This window comes from Narcine bancroftii, chromosome 5 (assembly GCF_036971445.1).
Source record: "Narcine bancroftii isolate sNarBan1 chromosome 5, sNarBan1.hap1, whole genome shotgun sequence".
NCBI lineage: Eukaryota > Metazoa > Chordata > Chondrichthyes > Torpediniformes > Narcinidae > Narcine > Narcine bancroftii.
This window is the reverse complement of record NC_091473.1, coordinates 248,908,710-248,929,152: the sequence shown is the minus strand read 5'-3', so window position 1 is coordinate 248,929,152 and position 20,443 is coordinate 248,908,710. Positions and strand designations below refer to the sequence as shown.

General features: G+C 42.1%; 1 protein-coding gene and 1 long non-coding RNA gene across 2 annotated transcripts in view; one reads left to right on the top strand and one right to left on the bottom strand.

The window, feature by feature from the left end:
- LOC138765159 (leucine-rich repeat neuronal protein 2-like) overlaps positions 1-20,443 on the bottom strand; it is a 193,907-nt gene that overhangs the window by 96,245 nt on the left and 77,219 nt on the right. Inside the window, exon 2 of the mRNA XM_069942005.1 lies at positions 2,452-2,537. The gene's annotated coding sequence lies outside the window, so the exon portion shown is untranslated. The remainder of the gene's footprint in view (positions 1-2,451; positions 2,538-20,443) is intronic.
- The window catches only part of LOC138765160 (uncharacterized), a 216,404-nt gene that overhangs the window by 169,596 nt on the left and 26,365 nt on the right, over positions 1-20,443 (top strand). The gene's annotated exons all lie outside the window — the stretch shown is intronic.

The window sequence follows — 20,443 nt, the reverse complement described above, 5'->3', positions numbered from 1 at the left end:
GATGTTGTTACCAATCTGGACTGCCTGAGATCTCCTCGACAGGAAGAATCCAATTGCAAAGGGAAGTGTTTAGACCCAGCAGGCTCAACTTCCTTATCAGGTAATGATGGTGTTGAAAGCCAAATTGAAGTCAATAAACAGCATTTGAACATGCGAGTCCTTGTTTTCCAGGTGGGTGAGGGCTAAATAGAGAGAAGTACTGATGGCATTGTCCATAGAGCGAACTGCAGGGGCTTTAGTGATGAACCAAGGGTCTAAGTGGGTGGATGCACAGTAACACCAGCAGATGCAATGCACGCACATGTGCAGCCGTTGTTTCTTTCCGTCTTAGGCTGAATCAAACCATCCATAATGTAAGTGACATATTTGATCTGAAGAGCTCCTTTAGGATGCAATCGTGATATTGCTAGATCTGCTTGTTTACATTTCCATAACATTGCTGAATACACTCACTCAGCTTCTGTATGCTTGAAACTGAATTCCCAAAACTCTGTCACAGTAACAAATTTCCAGCAGCCAAGAGAAAAATTATTCAAGGATATCTTCAAAACCTCTTGAAATGATAACACTCTCATCAACTAATGGAATTCTTGGCTCCAACATCGTCAATAACCTAACAGGTACCACTCTCTGGCAAAGCTAACTGTAAGCAACAGATGTAATGTAACTAACTGCGCAAGCAACCCATCTGTCCTTCCATATCCAGCTGTCTTACACGTGGATCAGCCATAGGGAACATCATTCACCTAACGTTCTCAGAGCTGTAATAGGAGCAAGTCATCTGCTTGGGCAGAACTACAACATGCTACTAAAGTCCCGGGAGCTTTTTTAACTTTGAGATTTTACTAGTTCAGTGTATCACTACAGCCTTCCCTCTTCCCTGAAACAAGAATCATCCAAATCCAGTGGTAAACCACTAAGACACGCCCCTTGCTGACTGTGCCTGAGGCTCCTCCCACTAACCCCTGATTAAAGGTGATTGTGCCACAGCCCCCTCCTCAGTCATCCATATACCTATCCAACTTTTCCTTAAATGACAACATTGATCCTGCTGCAACCACCTCTTCCGGAAGGTCATTCCACTCAGCCACCGCTCTCTGAGTGAAGAAGTTCACCCTCATGTTACTTCTAAACTTGTGCTCCCTAACTCTTAATTCATGGCCTCTTGTTTGAATCTCACCTACCCACAAGGGAAAGAGCCTATTCACATCAACTCTATCTATCCCCCTCATAATTTTAAATACCTCTATCAAATCTCCCCTCAACCTTCTACGTTCCAGTGAATAAAAAACTAATCTACTTGGTCTTTCTTGGTAATCTAGATTCTGAAATCCAGGCAACATTTTAGTAAATCTTCTCTGCACCCTCTCAACCTTAATTGATATCCTTCCTATAACTTGATGACCAGAACGGTACACAGTATTCCAAATTTGGCCTCACCAATGCCTTGAATAGACTCAACATTACTTCCCAACCAGCATGGACGTTCTAATTTGCATTGACCATTGCTCATTCACACCATTAACTACAGCACTGCTTTTTATGCCGTGTCTTGTATTTATGTTTCTTAACCTGGTTTTAAGATCCTTCTCTTATCCCTCTTTCAATATAATATTGGACTGCAGAACCCAAGAAGGTATCTGTGCTCCCTCAACTCCAGCTTTTTTCACATCCCCGAGTCTAGTCATTCTTTCTTTGATGACTATTCCTTCAGGTGTTAAGACCCTAACCTCTGAATTTCCTTCCCCCACACCTTTCCACCCTTACCTTCTTTATGACAGTAACTACAGTTGGCTCCTCATTTAATGTGGCTCTTTTGAAGCTCTGTGACATTTTTTACTGTGTAAGGCTTCCTATATTACAGAGGTCATTGTCGATGCTAGTATTGGGAGTTAAAGATGAGATTGTCACTATAAATCCAGTTGGATGATTCTGGAACAAACTATTTTAGCCAATGAATGGTGAGAATACAAATCCAGAGCAGGAGGGGTAGCACAGACGCATCATAAACTCTCTCCATCTCCTACTCCTGTTTAAACAAGATTGTCATCTACTTGCCATCTACTGATATATTTATGCTCTGGCTATATTTGCCTCTTCGTCAACTCTTTGTTAACTCAGACAAATATAGAATTCAACAAAAGGAGGAGATGAAGAAACAGGTTGGATAAATCTCTTGAGGAGCAGTTGGTCTGAATAGTCTGTGCCCAAAAGCCCTGAATAAAATTAATGTCCCACAACAGTATGAAGCAATAGCCATGGAAAACCATTCGGGGTAGGGGGACAGTAGTATTAGTAAACAATCTATTGGATGAATATCCAGAGGCACGAATTGAATCCACATTGTGACAATGGGAAATTTATTTGTTAAAAACTATTGTTTGTAAAAAGAAAAATATCAAAAATGGGGACAATGAAAATAGATCATGACTTAAATTCTGTCAACCTTACCTGATTTTGGCATGTATGTGACTCCAGTCCTACCAATGTAGTTGGGCATGGACAATGAATGCTGGCCTTGTCTATGCTGTACACACCTGTGAATTCATAAAAATATATGGTTGGAAGGATACGTACAGGGAACAATGCAGCTACTGCCTTCTTTCTACAACATGTATGGTCAGCCAGCTTTGAGAAATGATTTGAGAAGAGTTGGACACATTTCTAAATAATTTATATTGTCTTATATAAATAGGTTGCATAATAACCTTCCAGCTGCAGTAATTGAGATGAATAACAACTGTCCTACAGAATTTTCACCTGTGGCAGCTGAGAGAATAAGGGGTAAAGGGAAATTAGTACTTGGTACCAGAGGAGATGCCTGGAGCCAACTCATGCCCTTATGCAATCCTGCATAAGGACCTGATTGCTAATTGTTACTTGGAATTTTGCATAAAATGGAAGTAGTTTCAGGCAAAGTATTCAGGCTGGGGAGGAGGAGGGGGGAAGGGAGAGGGAGCACTGTTCAGGAGAAAGCTTCACATAAATGAGCATAATTTGCTGCCAGTATTATGGCCATCATTTCCTTTATTTTTTAAATATTTTGAAAGCTGAAGAGTTCTGTTATAGCTCATGTAAATCTATCTGGCCTCTGCCTCAGAAGGCTGTACGGTTAAAATGCTTGAGGTATTAAAATACGGGCTTGTCAGTTTAGTTGGGCTGCATTTGGAATACAATTCGCAATTCTGATCACTCCATTACAGGCAGGATGCTGAAGCTTTGGAGAGGGTGCAGAAGAGGATGTGGTCTGGTTTGGAGGGTATGAGGTAGGGTAAGAGATTGAACAAACTTGGGTTGTTTTGTCTGGAGTGTAGGAGGCCAAGGGAAAGCCTGCTTGAAGAGTGTATAATCATGAGAGACATTGATATGGTGGTCAGTCGGATTCCTTTCCCCAGAGATAAAAAGCATCACATACTAGAGGACATGGATTGAAGGTGAGGGGGAGAAAGTTCAAGGGAGATGAGCAGGGCAAATATTTTGCACAGAGAGTAGTGGGTGCCTGGAATGGGCTGCCAGGAGGAGTGATGGATGCAGTACAGATACAGATAAGAGGGTTCTGGGTAGACACGAATATGAAGAGGATGAAGGTGCAAGCAGAAGAGTTTTAGTTTAATTTGGACATCATGTTCAGCACAGATACCTGGGCTGAAGGGCCTGTATGTCGACATACAGCATGCTAACGGGCCCTTTTGCCCACGAGCCTGTACACCCAATTGACCTACAACCCCCAGTGCATTTTGAATGGTGGGAGGAAACTGGAGCCCCCCAGGGAAAGCCCAAGCAGACACGGGGAGAATGTAGAAACTCCTTACAGACAGCGCAGGATTCAAACCCCGGTTCCGAAAACTGGCACGGTAACAGCGTTGAGCTATATGTAACTTTTCAAGAGGTGAATGCAGTTATCTCCAAACCTTTTAGTCTCTATGCATTCTTCCGTTAATGTTATAAATGTTATTAAAGTGGCTTATTTTGCCACAATCCATGTGCAACCAAGCCACATACTCGAAATTGGTGACCAAGTTTTGTACATTACAGCAGTGGCTGCATTTCAAACATATTTAAATATCTGTGAAACATTCTGAGTCATTCCAAAGTGAAAAAAGACACTGTTAGATAATAGCTGACTATTAGCTGACTGGAGGTCTGACCAATGTTGTTCCGCAGGGAGCAATGTTGTTTGCGATATAATAAAAACATAATTCTGCCACCATCTTCTATACCCAAGCCAATTTTAAATCCAGTCAACTAGGTCACTGTGAAAGCCAATTTTTTGCTCGCACTTCGAGGAAGGGCTTGGGCCCAAAACGTTGGTAAACCCCCCTCCGGTATCCAGCAACTGTGGGGACTGGTAGATCCTGGATGTGGAAATTTTCCAGTTGCTTGAGATTCACTCTTATAATGCCAAACTAATCTCCAACATTAAGAATAAACAGTTTAAAAGACAAAAATACTACACTGTTCTTAATCTGAACAAATATCACTTGCATGAATATATAAACCTTAAAGAATTTTACTTTATTTACAGTCACATTCTTTGAAAAACATTTAACCGGCACTGTATCTCCACGGAGCCTCTCAAAAGACAAACAATGTTTACAGATAAAGCCTCACTAATATGCTTAATTTACTAATAAAGATAAAGATTTTTACTAAGCAGGGGCTGAGCCTCTTTCTAAGACTCTTACTAAGCAGGCAGCCAGTGGTGAGCAGCATCAACCAGCTACCTCGAGCAAAACAGGACCAAGGCACTCCGCTGGCTGAATATGTGGTCCCACTTCACCAAAGGTTAATGTGTTACTTCAGAGAACATTTACAATTTTAAACTTCTATTTAAAATTTTATTTCTTTTTATTTGAATCATATTTATTTCCATGCTTTTTTTTGATGGTTGCTTGAGGCTGCTGTTTTCTTGAAATCTGAAATACAGGGATTTTACCGTATATCTTTACCTCCTACGGACGCTGTGAGACCCAATGAGCTTCTCCAGCATTTCTGTGTTTTTGCATCTGCAGACTTGCATGTTTTACCAGATTTTAAACCGGGACAGGACCCAATAAATGGCAGGACCCTTTTATTGTAAAATAAAAATGACCTAAGGCTACAAGTACATTAATTGCCTGAAAGTGACAACAGAAGTAGACAAAAGGACGAAGAAGGGATAATGCACACTTGCATTCCTCGGACAGGGCATTGAATGCAAGAGCTGGGACATCATACTGGTGGGAGAGGATGAGATAAAGGGAGAGAGGATGCATAAAGATTCACAAGGATGTTGCTGGATAGGAGGGCTTGAGTTTTAAGGCGAGACTGGATAGGCAGGCATTGTTTTTGCTGGACTGTATGAGGCAGAGGGGTGGCATTTGAGGATTATAACATTATTGGGAGACACATGGTGAATGGTCACAGCCAGCTTTTTTCCCAGGATAGGGAAAACTAAGGTTTACGGAGGTAGGTGTAAAATGGCATAGAACGGCTTAATGGGGACCTGAAAAGCCTCTGGAATGAGTTGCTGGATGAGGTGCATTTTTCTCCATCTGTTTATGGAGTCCTGTGTGAATTATAGCTACAAATAACCCTTGCTGATTTCTGCTCTCTAAATCTTCCTTCTCTCTCCGTAAGCTAATTTTTTTCCCTCGAATATTATGTCAATGCTTCATTTTGTATATCGCCTACCTGCGTTTCATCTAAATGATGCTTTTTATTTGTTTTTTCCTTTCCCACATTCAAGAATAATTATATCATGTCAAGAATCAGCTGGAGATGTATGCACTCTTAATGTTATTTAATTACGGTTTTGGCAAGCTCTTGAATGCGTTTAATTTTTTTTTACCTAACACTGTTCCTACACTGCAGGAGACGATAATCAGTTGGAGGTCCAGAGCCCATTTAAAGCTGCTCACGTGTGCAGGCAGCTGCAAACTGATGTGAAATGAAGCTTTTTTTGGGAAACGCAGCACTGAAATGGTGTCGCCACTGGAGCTGCTGGTGCAGACCCGGAGAGAACAGGAAGTGGAGACACATTGCTCCCGTGGGGTACAGCCATCCAGTTCAACTGCCGTTAGCTTCGTCCAGGCTTTAAACATGTTGATGGAGCTGATGGTGGTTTTATTTTAAAATTGTGACCACGGGATCTGCGCCCAAGATGGCGGCGCATATGATCGTCAGCAGCCATGAGGGGTCTCGCGGAGGTCAGGTGCAGGGCACCAGAAAACAGGGAGAACACCGCACACCCCCCCCCCATTTGAAAAGGAAAAGATAAGGAGACGACTCCTTATCCACAGCGGTGGACCAGTAAGGGGTTCTGCGGCTGAAGAAACAAATTTACAGCAGGCTGTTGCGTATCGAAGCGAGGAACCTTCAGAGGCTGCGTCTACTGGTGACTGTAGTTGAGGGATTCACACCAGGTGGCGGACAGCTGGAGACTGGCTAGAGATTGGCTGAAGGGGTACCAGGAATTGGATGCGGGAGGGTGCCGAGGGCGCTGAAAGTTTCCTAGTCGTGTCAGAGGTTTGGATATGGAGCTTGGGCTGCTGATGCTTTAGACTGGACTCTGTGAGGCTCCAGGGACTGTGGCAAAGCTTGAGTGGAATCTACAGATGCTGGGTCTCTGAGGGAACTCTCTTTTGCTTCCTTTTCTCTGAATGTAAGAGGGACTTCAGGAAATTTCTGCCGATGGTGAATCCGTCTGCCGAAAGCAAATTCTGTGTAATATTGCACTGTCTTTATTACATGACAATAAAGGAATCTTGAATCTTAAAATTGAGTCTGCTAGATGGGCTGGATCTCATTGTTAAGCACAGACAGTCGATATTGAGAGACTGGGATGACTTACAAGTGCTGGTACTATGTTGGAATAAGGTACATGCAAAAGATATATTGTACATGTGAATTTTGCCTAAATAAAGGAACTAATCTCAGAGAACTCTCTCATAGATTAGTCAGCATGACTCATTCATCCTCTCCGAATCACCCCCTTTCAGATGATATGCCGGACAGTTCCTTCAGTATTCCTAGTGCATCCATCTGTTCATCCACACTCTTAAGTTACCAACCATTAACCCTGTACTCAGTCTTCTGGTTTGTCCTTCCAAAAGGCATCACCTCACAGACATCCAAATTGAACTCCATCTGCCACTTCTCTGCCCAACTCTGCAGCCTGTCTATATCCTCTTGTATCCTTCAACAACCTTCAGCTCCATCCACAACTCCTCCAACCTTTGTATTATCCACAAACTTACTGACCTATCTTTCTGCCTCTTCATCCAAGATATTTTTAAAAACATTACAAGGAGCAGGGTCCAAGAACAGATCCTTGTGGTGCTCCACTAGTCATTGACCTCCAGGAAGAATACTTTCCTTCCACTACTACTCTCTGATTCTACCTGCAAGCCAATTTTTTATCCACATAGCCAATGTTCCATGGATCTCATGCTTTGTGATTTTCTGAACTAGTCTCTCATGGGGGACCATGTTAAATGCCTTGCTAAAATCCACGTAGATCACATCTACCACCCCACCTTCATCAATTTCTTTTGTTACCTCCTCAGTAAACTCAATTAGGTTCATGAGGCATGACCTTCCCTTCACAAAGTCATGCTGACTATTCCCGAGTGGACCACACTTCTCCAAATGCTCATAGATCCCATCCTTAAGATTCCTCTCCATTGACGTAACACTCACCGGTCTATAATTCCCAGGATGATATTAAATTATGGTGGTAACGTGATTATACAATTTGATTGGCCAATAATTCTGAAAATGTATTTACACTTGGCAATTTGGATGTTGAGCAATGTTTGTCAAGTCTGATTGTACAAATACAACCTGACGAAACAACGTTCTCAGTCCTTGATGCAAAACATGCAATCACACAAGCAGGCATAACATACATACAGAAAAACAATATATATGCAGGACAAGTTTTCATCTTTGAAAATAAATATTGTTTCATGAATATGAGAGTCTCAGATAACAAGTGAGAGCAGTTCCTTTGGTCGTTCAGCATTCTCACTGCCCGTGGGAAGAAGCTGTTTCTCAGCTTGGCTCTGATCCTCCTCTATCCCTTCCCCGAAAGGAGCAGCTGAAAGATGCCGTGTGCAGGGTGGAAGGGGGCCCTCAATGAACTTGCATGTTTGGTTGGTGGTTCTGAGATCTGATTTTTCTCTTGTTTAAATAATTATAGGATTTATATGGATTTTTAATTCTGGGATCTGTTTAGTCCATCTCACTATTTTTTGAATTTTCAATAGTTACTGGTGCTGGCATTCATTTGATTAAAAGAACTGAATGATCTGCTTCTAATTCACTCTCCCGCTCCATATCACTGATTGCTTTTACCAATGCAAGTACTTTCTTTGAAATAGACTGACCAAATTTAAGCTGTTGAATTAATTCAATCGACTATGCTGCCTTGATGCACTGGAATATATAAAAATGCCTCAGGTCTTTGTCGTTCACTTTATTTTATTATTCTGGTGGCCACAGAATACAACAATGGTGTTTTAAATGAACCATATAAATCAGTCATCGTCAATTAGCATCCACATAACCCAGTCATGAGGTGATGAACTGACTACTGATAGAGGGCTTTGAGTATTAAGGTTCCAAAATCACCTATTTGTTTTAAGAATGCATCTTACATTATCTTACATACTATTCCAGAATAAAACTGATAAACAAAATCTGCAGATGCTAGAATCTTAAGCAAGTAATGAGATGCTGGAGTCTTACTAAAGGAATCAACCTGATTGATTATTGACTGACCATTTCTACAAGTGAATGCTGCCTGACCCATTGAGTCTCTTCAGCTCCTCCTTCGTCCACTTATCCATCTGGTACTTACTCCTGTGACCACAGGAAATGCTAAGCTTGCACTTACACCTCCTCCCTTACCACTATTGGGATGGGAAACAGTCCTTGCAAATGAAGTAACACTTCACCTGCGAATCTGTAAGGGTCATTTACTGCATCCGACGCAGCCTCTTCTACATCAGGGAGAATTGGACACAGGTGAGAGATCGCTTCGTTGAGCACCTTTGCTGTTCACTGCAACAGTAAAGGACCTCCTAGAGCCCAACCTCTTCCTTTACACACCCCATTGCCACAATGACATGTCTGTTCATGGCCTCATGTACTGCCAGGTTGAGGCCACTCACAAATTGGAGAAACAACACCTTATATTCCATCTTGACAGTCGTCAATTAGATGGCATCAAATTGACTTCTCCAATTTCTATTAACTTCTCTCACCCGGTCTCTCACTTTCCCCCATGCCTGTTTCCCTTTCTCCAGCTGTCCACTCCCTTCCCTTCCTTCTCCAATCAGAGAGCTATCTCTTTCAGACCTCTGCTCTCTCTTCCCCCTATCTCTACCCAGCTCCTTTCTCTTCCTCCTCCTCCCATTGGTATCCATCCATCACCTGCCAGCCTGTGCTCCTCCCTCCCTACCTTTATCTTCAGATGTCTGCCTGATTTTTAGCACCCCTAAAGGGCCTGGGCCCAAAATGTCGACTGTGGGTGCTATATGGACGCTCCATGACTTGCTGAGTTTCTCCTGCACTTTGGCATGTAGCACTCAACACCGGCATCTCTGGCGTGGCGTTGTTTTCACCAGAATGAAGCTTCCTGATATATATCTATTTAATTTATATTTGAATGTGTTGACACAAATTGTATTTTTTAAAAATTATTTTGCAAGTGAGCATGATACATTAGAATGGTCAGTTCTTGCACATTGAAATAACTTTCCAGAGATTAAATTTGAATGCATTTCATTTCTGGTCCTTGATTTTGTCATTCTGGACATGATGAAATAGCTTGTCATGGTGAACAGGGGTTCTCAACCTTTTTCTTTCCATTTACATACCACTTTAAGTATTTCCTATGCCATAGGTGCTCTGTGATTAGCAAGGGATTGCTTAAGGTGGTTTGTGAGTGGAAAGAAAAAGTTTGAAAACCACTGGTCTACACTATCTGTTCCAATTACATGTCCCAGCATAACAGTCACTTTTTTTAAAACAATTGCATTTGTTGAGCAGTTACATAATTGCTATAATGTGCAGTTTTCTATTTGAATTTCCATCATTCTATTTGTGGCATTCACTGAAGGTAAATGTGTTCTCTGGGAAACATGGAATCTTCGCAATTTTGTGGATTGGTTTCGTTGATTTGAGAGGCCTGAGTTATCAGTGATTATTTATTCCCTCACCTTTTTTTCTCTGCCCAGTTAGTGAGGGAGGTGTTGGAAGTACTGCTGTGAGTGCGGAGAAGGCAGGAAAGGCAAGAAAGCTGAGGCGAATGTAAGTGTGGCACAAGCTCGATGGTCTCTCCTGCATGTTGATATTCGTACAATCAAATTCTAAAGGTGTGCAAGGTTTTCATTTTGTTGTGTGAAATGCCATGTTTTGCATCGGCCTAAATGTAATATCATCTCTAAAAATACAAGCTGCCAGAGGAAGTGGTAGAGGCAGGTACAATTAACACATTTAAAAGACAATTTGGGCAGGTTCATAATAGGAAAAGTTTAGGGCAGTGGTTTACAAATGTTTTCATTCCACTCACATCCCACCTGAAGTAATCCCTATGCCACAGATGCTCTACGATTATTTCAGGTGGGATGTGAGTGGAAAGAAAATGTTTGAAAACCACTGTTTTAATCGTACCTCATTGACTCGTTATGTCCACGGTTTCACAACCCCAAAGGAAATGGGCCAACGGCAATTTTTCTCAAGTAAAATATTTCAGTAACAATTGGGGCGAGACCAGTGGTTCTCAGCCTTTCCTTTCCCCTCATGTACCTCCTTAAGCAATCCCTTACTAATCACAGAGCACTTATGACACAGGGATTACTTAAGGTGGTACGTGAGTAGAAAGAAAAAGTTTGAAAAACACTAGTTTAGAGGGATGTGGGCCAAACTCGGGCAAATGGGGAATCAAAGACTGGAGCTGCTGGAATCTTGACCGAGCCATGAGCTGCTGGAGGTACAGCATATCAGACAGCATCCGTGAAGAGAAATGATGAGTCAACAGTTTGGGTCAGGAGCCTTTATTGAGACTAAAGTAAAAAGGCATTGATATTGTGTATGTGAAGGAGGAAAGAAGATGGAAGGGGTCAAGGGTGAGAGGGTATTGGACAGAAGGTGGAACTGGGAAAGAGAGTTAGAGGGAGAGATTGCAGGGAGGAGGGGGCATTAGAAGAAAGTACAGCAAATACAGGAAAAGGTAAAGAGATGGAAACAGTGGAATCAAATGGAGGTGGGGAGAGGGGTTACCTAAAACAGCTCTCATTGTCTGAAATTGTTGATGACCCCTACTAGGCATCTTTCAGCTGGTGTCGCCGGGAAAGAGATACAAGAATATGAGCCGGCACCACCAGGCTGAGGAACAGCTTCTTCCCACAGGCAGTGAGAATGCTGAGTGACCAAAAGAATGGTTCACACTAACCATCTGAGACTCCCGTTTTCACAAAGCAAAATTTATCTATCTATCTATTTATTTATTTGTATATACGAATACTTGTCCTGCATTGTATGTCAGTATGTGTGTTATGTCTGGTTCTGTGTCTGCATGTTTTGTACCAAGGACCAGAGAAAACAGTTTTGCCAGGTTGTACTTGTACAATCAGATGACAAATAAACTTGACTTTAAATTGAAAAACCAATGCTTGTGCTGTTAGGTTTAAGGTTGTTCCTCAAGTTTACATTTGGTCTCACTCTGACAATGAATGAGGTTGAGGACACACCTATCGATGAGGTATTAATTGGGGGAGTTTGAATTAGTTAGCTGCAGGAAGTTCAAGTTTAGACAAGGTGTAGGTGTTTGGTGAAGTGGTTGCCCAATAAGCATTTGGTTTTACTGAGATAGAGGAGGTCACACTGACTACACTGAATGCAATAGATTAGTTTGGCTATTAGGCTGGACATGAGGTTCCCACTCAAACTGTCAACTTACCATTCCTTCCCAAGGATGGGTCCAAACCCGCTCATTTCCTCCCACTGTTCATTGTTTGCTGGCAAATGGGGAGAATTCAGGTAGGCAACCTGGTCGACTCGGACAAAATAGGGCCTGAACTTGCAGTGTAACTCCATGAATCGATGAGACCTCTGAGGGTAGAACTACAGAGCTGGTGAACTTTTTTTTAATGCTCTCATCCACCACATACCGATCAGCACCAAAGTTTACCAAGACTCCCTGAAGGAGAACAAGCATGCAGCTGTTGAGATCAAAGATGTAAATCTGTGGGTGGCATTCAGCACGAAATCGCTCAGCTGTACTCCGGCAGACCAAAAAGGGCCTCGTTCTTTATTCTTTAAACTTATTTTTTTGAGGCAACTCAGCAGGCTCAAGTGCAAAATTAATTGAGTCTGGCCCCAGGCTAATAATTCCGCTAGGAATTGTAATGAATATTAATAAATCTTTAGGATTTATGGCACCTCTACTGATGAGATTTCTTCAGCTTTGTTTCATTATTTGTGAACTGGAAAGCATGCTGAGGGAATACGATGTCTCTGATGCACACTCTCCTATTTCTCTTTGCTTATTCTCCCCTGGGTGACCAACCTTACTCCCTCATTTCTGCTATGCTTTCTATTTCCCTCTGGGCTCCTCGCTCCTTGCTAATTCTGGCATGCACAGAGTTTCAGCCAGAGAGACTTTAATCCCTTTCCCAGGTTTATTTGAACTCCACTTTTGCTCTCGATGCTCCTATTTCACCATCTCCCACCTCTGTCGATTCCAAACATCAAATGGCTGTATATTAAAAGATGTTTAAAGGAAGACAAACGATTTCTTTTTTGACTTGAAAACCAAATCCATAGTGCCAGGGCTTGGGGGCTGAAAAATATTGTTGTCTAGCAACTGGGGCTTAAATTTGGATCAAACACCTTTGCTATCATCTGTGTATTCTTCCAAACTAGTCTCTGTTCCTCTGGCATTTCCTCCGTGGTTGCTGCTTCAAATGGTATTGCAGAAGCTCAATCCAAAAGCGGAATATTTGCTGATGCTGAACACTTGAAATAACAGTAAAAAAAAAACAGAGAGAATGCTCAAACGGTTGGGTAACATTCACGAAGAGGAGACAGATTAATTGCATGTTGATGGAAAATTTAGTTTTGATGGAAGGTCATCCAAAACCAGAAACCCATGTTTCTCTCTTGACAGAGGCTGCCTGACTTGTTGGGCACTTCCAGTTAGTTACAGCAGTAAAAGATAACAGATCATGATCTCATTGTTGCCCCTGGGACTTGTCTATGTGCAACTAACTTGTTGCTTTTCCTTGCATCAAAAACAGTCACCAGTTCAGAGGGCTCATTAGCTGCAACAAGCCTCAGACACACAGAGATCATAAGCGGCTGCAAATAATTGCAAGATTTTTCGCCCTGGTGTCGAGCAATTAAGATTCCCTCTGCAATTCTCATCTCCTTTAAGATACAATAAAAGCCCCAAAATCAGGATGCCGGAAATCTGAACCACCCCAGAACCCAGACTTCTCAACAATGTTCGGCTTTTGTGCATGCGTGCATTGTGTAAGCGCCACAGACGTACTGCCAGAGAATATGAAAATCCAGATCAACCCGATCCCTGAGCAGTCTGGATTTTAGGACTTTTAATGTACTCCTTCAATCTTACCTACTTGAGTACTGCTGACCACATGGCTTTTACCTCATGTCAAATCTTTTCTATTTCCTTGAATCTTGATGCCAAGTAATCCGATTCTAGTCACACCTGCCTGCAAAAACCACCTCCCTGCTTTTATGTTATCTGTTCCTGTCATGACTTTCTATGTTTCTCCACCTTATCCTTCTAAACTCCAATATTTTTGGCTACTCATTGTCTCCCTCAAGCGAACCCAGTGGTTCTCAACCGTTTTCTTTCCACTCACATCCCACTTTAAGTAATCCCTAGGCCATCGGTGCTCTGTGATGAGTAAGGGATGGCTTAAGGTGGGATGTGAGTGGGAAGGGAAGGTTGAGAACCACTGCTCTAGACCCAATTGTTTCGGAAATATTTTGAGAAAAATTGTCATAGGCCCACTTCCTCTGGAGTTCGGAAACCCTGCACATAACAAGTCAATGAGGTAAGATTCAAACAGTGGTTTTCAAACTTTTTATCCTTTTAAAACATATCTATATACAATATAAAATATAACAAAATCCATCACAGGAAGAACACAAGCTAACAGGTAGGAGGTAAAAAAGGTGGATACAAGTGGGAGGATAGAAGAGAAGGAAACTGACACATGTTAGGGGATGAGGGCAGAGGGACTATGCAGGGAAGGGGAGCTGGAGGAAGGGGACAGAGGAATGAGGGAAAGAGAGAGACCAGGGTAAGAGGGGTGGGGGGTTAACAGAAAATGGAGAAGTCGATAATGAGGCCATCAGGTTAGAGACTGCTGAGATAGAATATAGGGTGTTGTTTCTCCAATTTGAGATCATACATAGCACTACATGGACAATCATGTAGCTATGGCAATGAAGTAGATGGCCTCTGGGAGGTCCCTGCCGTTGCTGTGGGCAGAGCAAAGACACTTGACCCCAGCATCAGTAAATTCTCTTGTTTTTGTGGTCCAACATTTTTCTTATTTCAAACCAATGGACAGGATTTTAAATTTTGACATAGAGCACTTGTAACAGGCCCTTTTGGCTCATGAGCCAGTGCCTCCCAATTACACCCAATTAACCTACAACTCCCCCCCCCAATGTTTTTGAAGGGTGGGGCTAAACCGTTGCACCCAGGGAAAACCCATGTAGACATGGGGAGAATGTACAAACTCCTTGCAGACATTGCTGGATTCAAACCCTGTCACTGTCTCTGCAACAGTGTTGTGCTAACCACGCCACACAATTTATGCAGACAGAAGAGTCTGCAAGATATATGCCAAGCTCTCAGATGTGTTAGCTCTCATATCCTAGTCCAGCCTGACTTCAACTATCTGCACAGGCAATAGAGACCCTGAAAAACTAATGCACAAAGGGTACCGTAAAAATGCAAAATGCTGGAGAAGCTCAGTGGGTCAAACACTGTCCTTTACGTAGCAAAGGCTTGAGCCTGAATTGTCAGTTATGTATTTTTACTTTTGCCAAATAGAGGACACTTTTTGACCTGCTGAGTTTCTCCAGCATTTTGAGTTTTTACTTCAACCACTGTGTCTACAGATTTTTGTGATTTACTTTTGCACAAAGGATACTATTTTTTAAAATTAAATTCTTTTTCCCAAGTGCTCAGAAATATCTTGTGGAGCAAAATAACTTTTTGTAGCTATCTTTTATCCAACTAGTGTGCCAAGACTGGGTCAAAATGTCCTCCAGAGACCTATGAAAGTATTTTCAGCTTCTTATTCCCACTCACTCAAGCAGGTGCCATCTTGCAACCATTTATTTTATTAATACCATTTACCCCAGGAACAAGAAAGCTCGCTGTGTCACACAAAAGTTAAAGGAGCAGAAGCAGGCCACTAGGCCCATCGAGTCTGTTCTGTGACTCGACACGAAACTGAATTATCCTCACACCTAGTTCCAATTTCCAGCCTTTTCCCCATAATCCCTTGATACCCTTACTAATGAGATACATCCATTTCCTATTTAAATACTCCCAGTGATCTGGCATTCACTGCTTTGTACGGCAATGAGCTCCACAGATCCACAACTCTCTGACTAAAGAAGTTCTTCCTCCTCTCTGTTTTAATTGGATAACTTTAAGACTATGACCCCTTGTCCTCGATTCACCCATTAAGGGAAACATCTTATCCACATTCACTCTATCAAAAACTTTCAAAATTCAAAATGTGTCTCTGAGATCCCCCCTCATTCTCCTATACTCCAACAAATACAACCCAAGAACTGTCTCTGCAGGCATCTCTGATAGCATGCCCTACACCAAATCCATAGTAATTCCTTTCTTCATGCATATGAATTGCACAGTTGGGGATATTAGGAATCAAACAGAAATTCCTATGAAAAAAATTACAAAAGGCAATTGACCAGGTTAACAGAGTGATCTTTCAGCTGACAAAATATACTTCAGCCTGCCCCTTTTCTCTCCCAGTCTTTATTCAGATACCTGCCTGCTTTTTGCTTATACCTTGAAGAAGGGCTCAGGCTGTGACACCAGCTGAGTTCCTCCAGCATTTACTATGTGTTTTACTGCAATCACAGCATCTGCAGATTTCTGTGTTTTGCCTGCATCATCTAACAATTGGATTCTCAACATGGACAAGATGAAGGAGATGATTGTGGACTTCAGGAGGACCAGAAACGATCACCCTCCAGTACACAACTCTAGTGGAGAGAGTGGGAAGTACCACGTTCCTTGGAGTTCACTAAATTAGTGTCCTATCATGGACATCTCTTCACTTGACAGTCAAGTCAAGTCACCTTTATTTATCATTCATACCATGCTTGCATGGTAAAGACTAGATAGCGTTTCTCCAGAACCACAGAGATATTTACATAAATATGTTAGAATAAACCAGGGAGATGCAACAGCGATGGAACTTCCTGAGAAGATTGAGCCAGGCAAGACTACCGGCCACCATTATGTCAACCTTCTACATGAGCTCTATCGAGGGCATCCTGGCCAGCTGCATCACAGTGTGATATGGTTGCTGCAGAGAAATGGATCAGAGGTCAATCCACAGGACCGTAAGAGTGGCAGAGAGGATCACTAGAGTCTTCCCCCCCCCCCTTCTTTCCTCCCCCCTCCCTTTGATATAATCTACCAGGATCGTTGTCTGAAGAGGATACACAAAATCATTGAGGAACCCTTCCACCCCGCACACAGCATCTTTTAGCTGTTCCCATTGGGGAAGAGATCCAGGAGGATCAGAGCCAGCACCACCAGGCTGAGGAACAGCTTCTTGCCACGGGCAGTGAGAGTGCTGAATGACCAAAGGAATGGCTCACACTACCCATCCGGAACTCTCATATTCATGAAACAATATTTATTTATTTATTCATACTGAAGAAATACTTATGTATTGTTTGTCCGTATGTGCGTGATGTCTGGTTGTGTGACTGTGTGCTTTGTGCTGAGGGCCAGAGAACGCTGTTTTGTCGGGTTGTACTTGTGCAATCAGATGACGGTAAATGATGATTTAACTTGTAAAACATTATAAGTGATTTAATGGGAGAGCGATCGAATAAAATGTGATAAAGAGGTGCATGAAAGCTACTCCAGCTTGATCAGTGTTTAAGGAGTGTCTCCTCTGTGACCACTTTAATAAACTGGCCTTCATTCTGAGGAAAAGTCCTTGACTTGAAATGTTAACTGGTTTTCTTCCCACAGATGCTGTTTTGACTGCTTTTTTTTTTCTTTTTTAGGCCTGAATGTCCACTTTCATGTGTTAGTGACTTTTTTTTGGAGTGTAATTGCATTTTTGGTTAAGCACTTTTTGGTGTTAAATGGTGTTACAGCAATGTGTGTGGTTGTTGGTATTCTTGTTGGAATGTTGGGCGAGATCATGTTTACAGTTGCACTGCCAACTTTTCAATGAATTATACTCATGCTTGACAATAGGTTTTCTATTGAATCTATATTTTCTCAATGGTAGCAAGGATGTGACATTTTCGAAGGAAAACCAATCGGGGCTGTGCAGTGGGTCGAAAGATCTGCTCATGGCTGGTGCTAATATTTGGCCAGCTGAACAACCAGCTGCTCAACATAACAATATGGGAGCACAGCCATGTGTGGGGGGCCAAACCCAATGTCCTTGTGTCTCTGCAGAGAATAATCCAACAACAAGGTCTTGAAATTAATTTTGGAGCAAAATATTGCAGATGCTTGAAATCCAAAACAGTAACAGGGAATGCTGGAAACACTCAGCAAATCAGACAGCATCTGTGGGGAGAGAATCAGGAATCAATGCCTCAGGTCAAGGAACACCATCAGAGTGAGAATATTAGCATGATTTAAGTTATAGAGAGGGAAAGGGTGAAAGGACACAGGGAATATTTTTGATAGAGGACAGACCAAAATTGTCAAAACCACTAAAAGTTTGGAAAGAAAAGAAAAAATGGACAAATTTGAAAGAGAAGGATGCAGCCACATTCAAGGAAAGAACAAGAGAAAAACAATGGAGTTACCTGAAAATGGAACATCAAATTAAGGAATCTGATGGCAAAGGGGAAGAAGCTGTCCTTGTGCTGCTGAGTGCTAGTCTTCAGGCTCCTGTATCTTTTTTCCCCGATGGTGGCAGAGTGAAGAGGGCATGGGTGGTGAGGGTCCTTGAGGATAGAGGCTGCTTTCTTAATACACCCTTTAAGATGTCCTTGAAGGTGCCCATGATTATGCAGGCCATTGACCTTTTTTCTTGTCCTGAGCATTGGCACCCCCCTACCAGACAGTGACGCAACTAACCAGAAAACTCACCACGTTACACTTGTAGAAGTTTGAGAGACTTCAGGGACATAATTAATTTCCTTAAACATCTCAAAGTATAGCCGTTGGTGACTTTTCTTCGTGATTGCATCGACATGGAGGTTCCAGGACAGATCCTCGTAAATATTGATGCCCAGGAATTTGAAGCTCTTGACCCTCTCCACCACTGAGTCCTCGATGAGGTCTGGTTCATGGTCTCCTGACTCCCCCCCCCCCCCCCGCCCCCCCGAAGTCCACATTCATCTTCTTGGTTTTGCCAACATTGAGTGCAAGGTTGCTCCTTCATCATTTCTTGCCTTTCAATGTGTCCATGTGATCAGTGAACATCCCAACCATTTCTAGAGGGGTAATGCATGACATGGACTCCAGCAAGTCTACGTTTACTTTTGCATCTATTGTCACCTGAACAGTGAACAAGTTTGTTTTGTGTGTTATCCAGCATCTAATCCATACACAGGCACAGCAGATGAAAACACAGTACAGATAGTAGGGACACAGTGTGAGATCAGTTTGAATGGAATAAGGCCAACATTGCTTATCTGGTGTGATCTTTGTTGGTTGTCTGATAGTGGGACAGAGACTGTCCTTGATAATTTTATACTTTTGGGATATTAGAGTGGGCAATGACGCTCACCACAGCAGTGGATGGCTCAAGCCAAACACATTACCAATCAACATAACTGTCTCCCCCCACATCGTCCCTCACCTCCACAATTATCTTTCATGCAGCTAATCTCCTGCTGCCATATAGATGTTTCAACCCTTTAAGATCCGCTGACCTTTTTACAAACTTTGTTGAAGGTTATGCACCTTTGCAACACCCACAGGGAAACATTTATATCCTGTTTGGCACAAAAATTCTGAGTTTAAACCATCATAATGCTGCTTCAATCCTCTTAAGACTTTTACCTGTGTTAGTGAAAAACTTAAAGGCAACATAGTGCACAATTACAGAGGGCAGAATGGTTAGCGTAGCAGGATCGGGACCTGGGTTCGAATCCAGCACTGACTATAGAAGTTTTTATGTTCTTCCCGTGTCTGCATGGGTTTTGTCTGGGGGGGGGGGGTGGTTTACGGTCCCTCCCACTGTTCAAAACTTACCAGGGCCTGTAGTTGTAGGGTGTAATTGGGCTGCATGAGCTGAAATGGCCTGTTACAGGGCTGGATGTCTGAATTTAAATATAAAACAAAATTTGAAACCCAATTTTTAGCATGTTGCTTTAACAATAATCAAGTATACAAATGGCCTGTTACAGGGCTGGATGTCTGAATTTAAATATAAAACAAAATTTGAAACCCAATTTTTAGCATGTTGCTTTAACAATAATCAAGTATACAAATGGCCTGTTACAGGGCTGGATGTCTGAATTTAAATATAAAACAAAATTTGAAACCCAATTTTTAGCATGTTGCTTTAACAATAATCAAGTATACAAATGGCCTGTTACAGGGCTGGATGTCTGAATTTAAATATAAAACAAAATTTGAAACCCAATTTTTAGCATGTTGCTTTAACAATAATCAAGTATACAAATGGCCTGTTACAGGGCTGGATGTCTGAATTTAAATATAAAACAAAATTTGAAACCCAATTTTTAGCATGTTGCTTTAACAATAATCAAGTATACAATAATTCCATAATTTTCCTTCCCATTCTTTCTTTCAAAATGTATCATTACACACCTCGCTATTAAATTTCATCTCTCACTTCTTTGACCATTCTGCCAGCATATCTGTCCTGATGAAGTTTATTACTGTCCTCAACTGTTTACCACTTAACATACTTATTATCAAAAGAAAGAACATTGTGTCTGCTGCTGACCTCCTGAGATACACCACATCTACCATCAGGTCTTGCTGTCTCAGCTAACATTTCCAGCAAAATTACTGTAAATTTTAAATAAGCCCAAGCTGCCCAATAGCACCAATTAACCTACAGCCCCCAGTGCGTTTTGAAGTGTGGAATGAAACCGGACCCCCTGGAGGAATCTCATGCGGATGAGTGGAGAATGTACAAACTCCTTACAGACAGAGCGGGATCCGGTCCAGTTCCATTTGCTGGCACTGATGTCT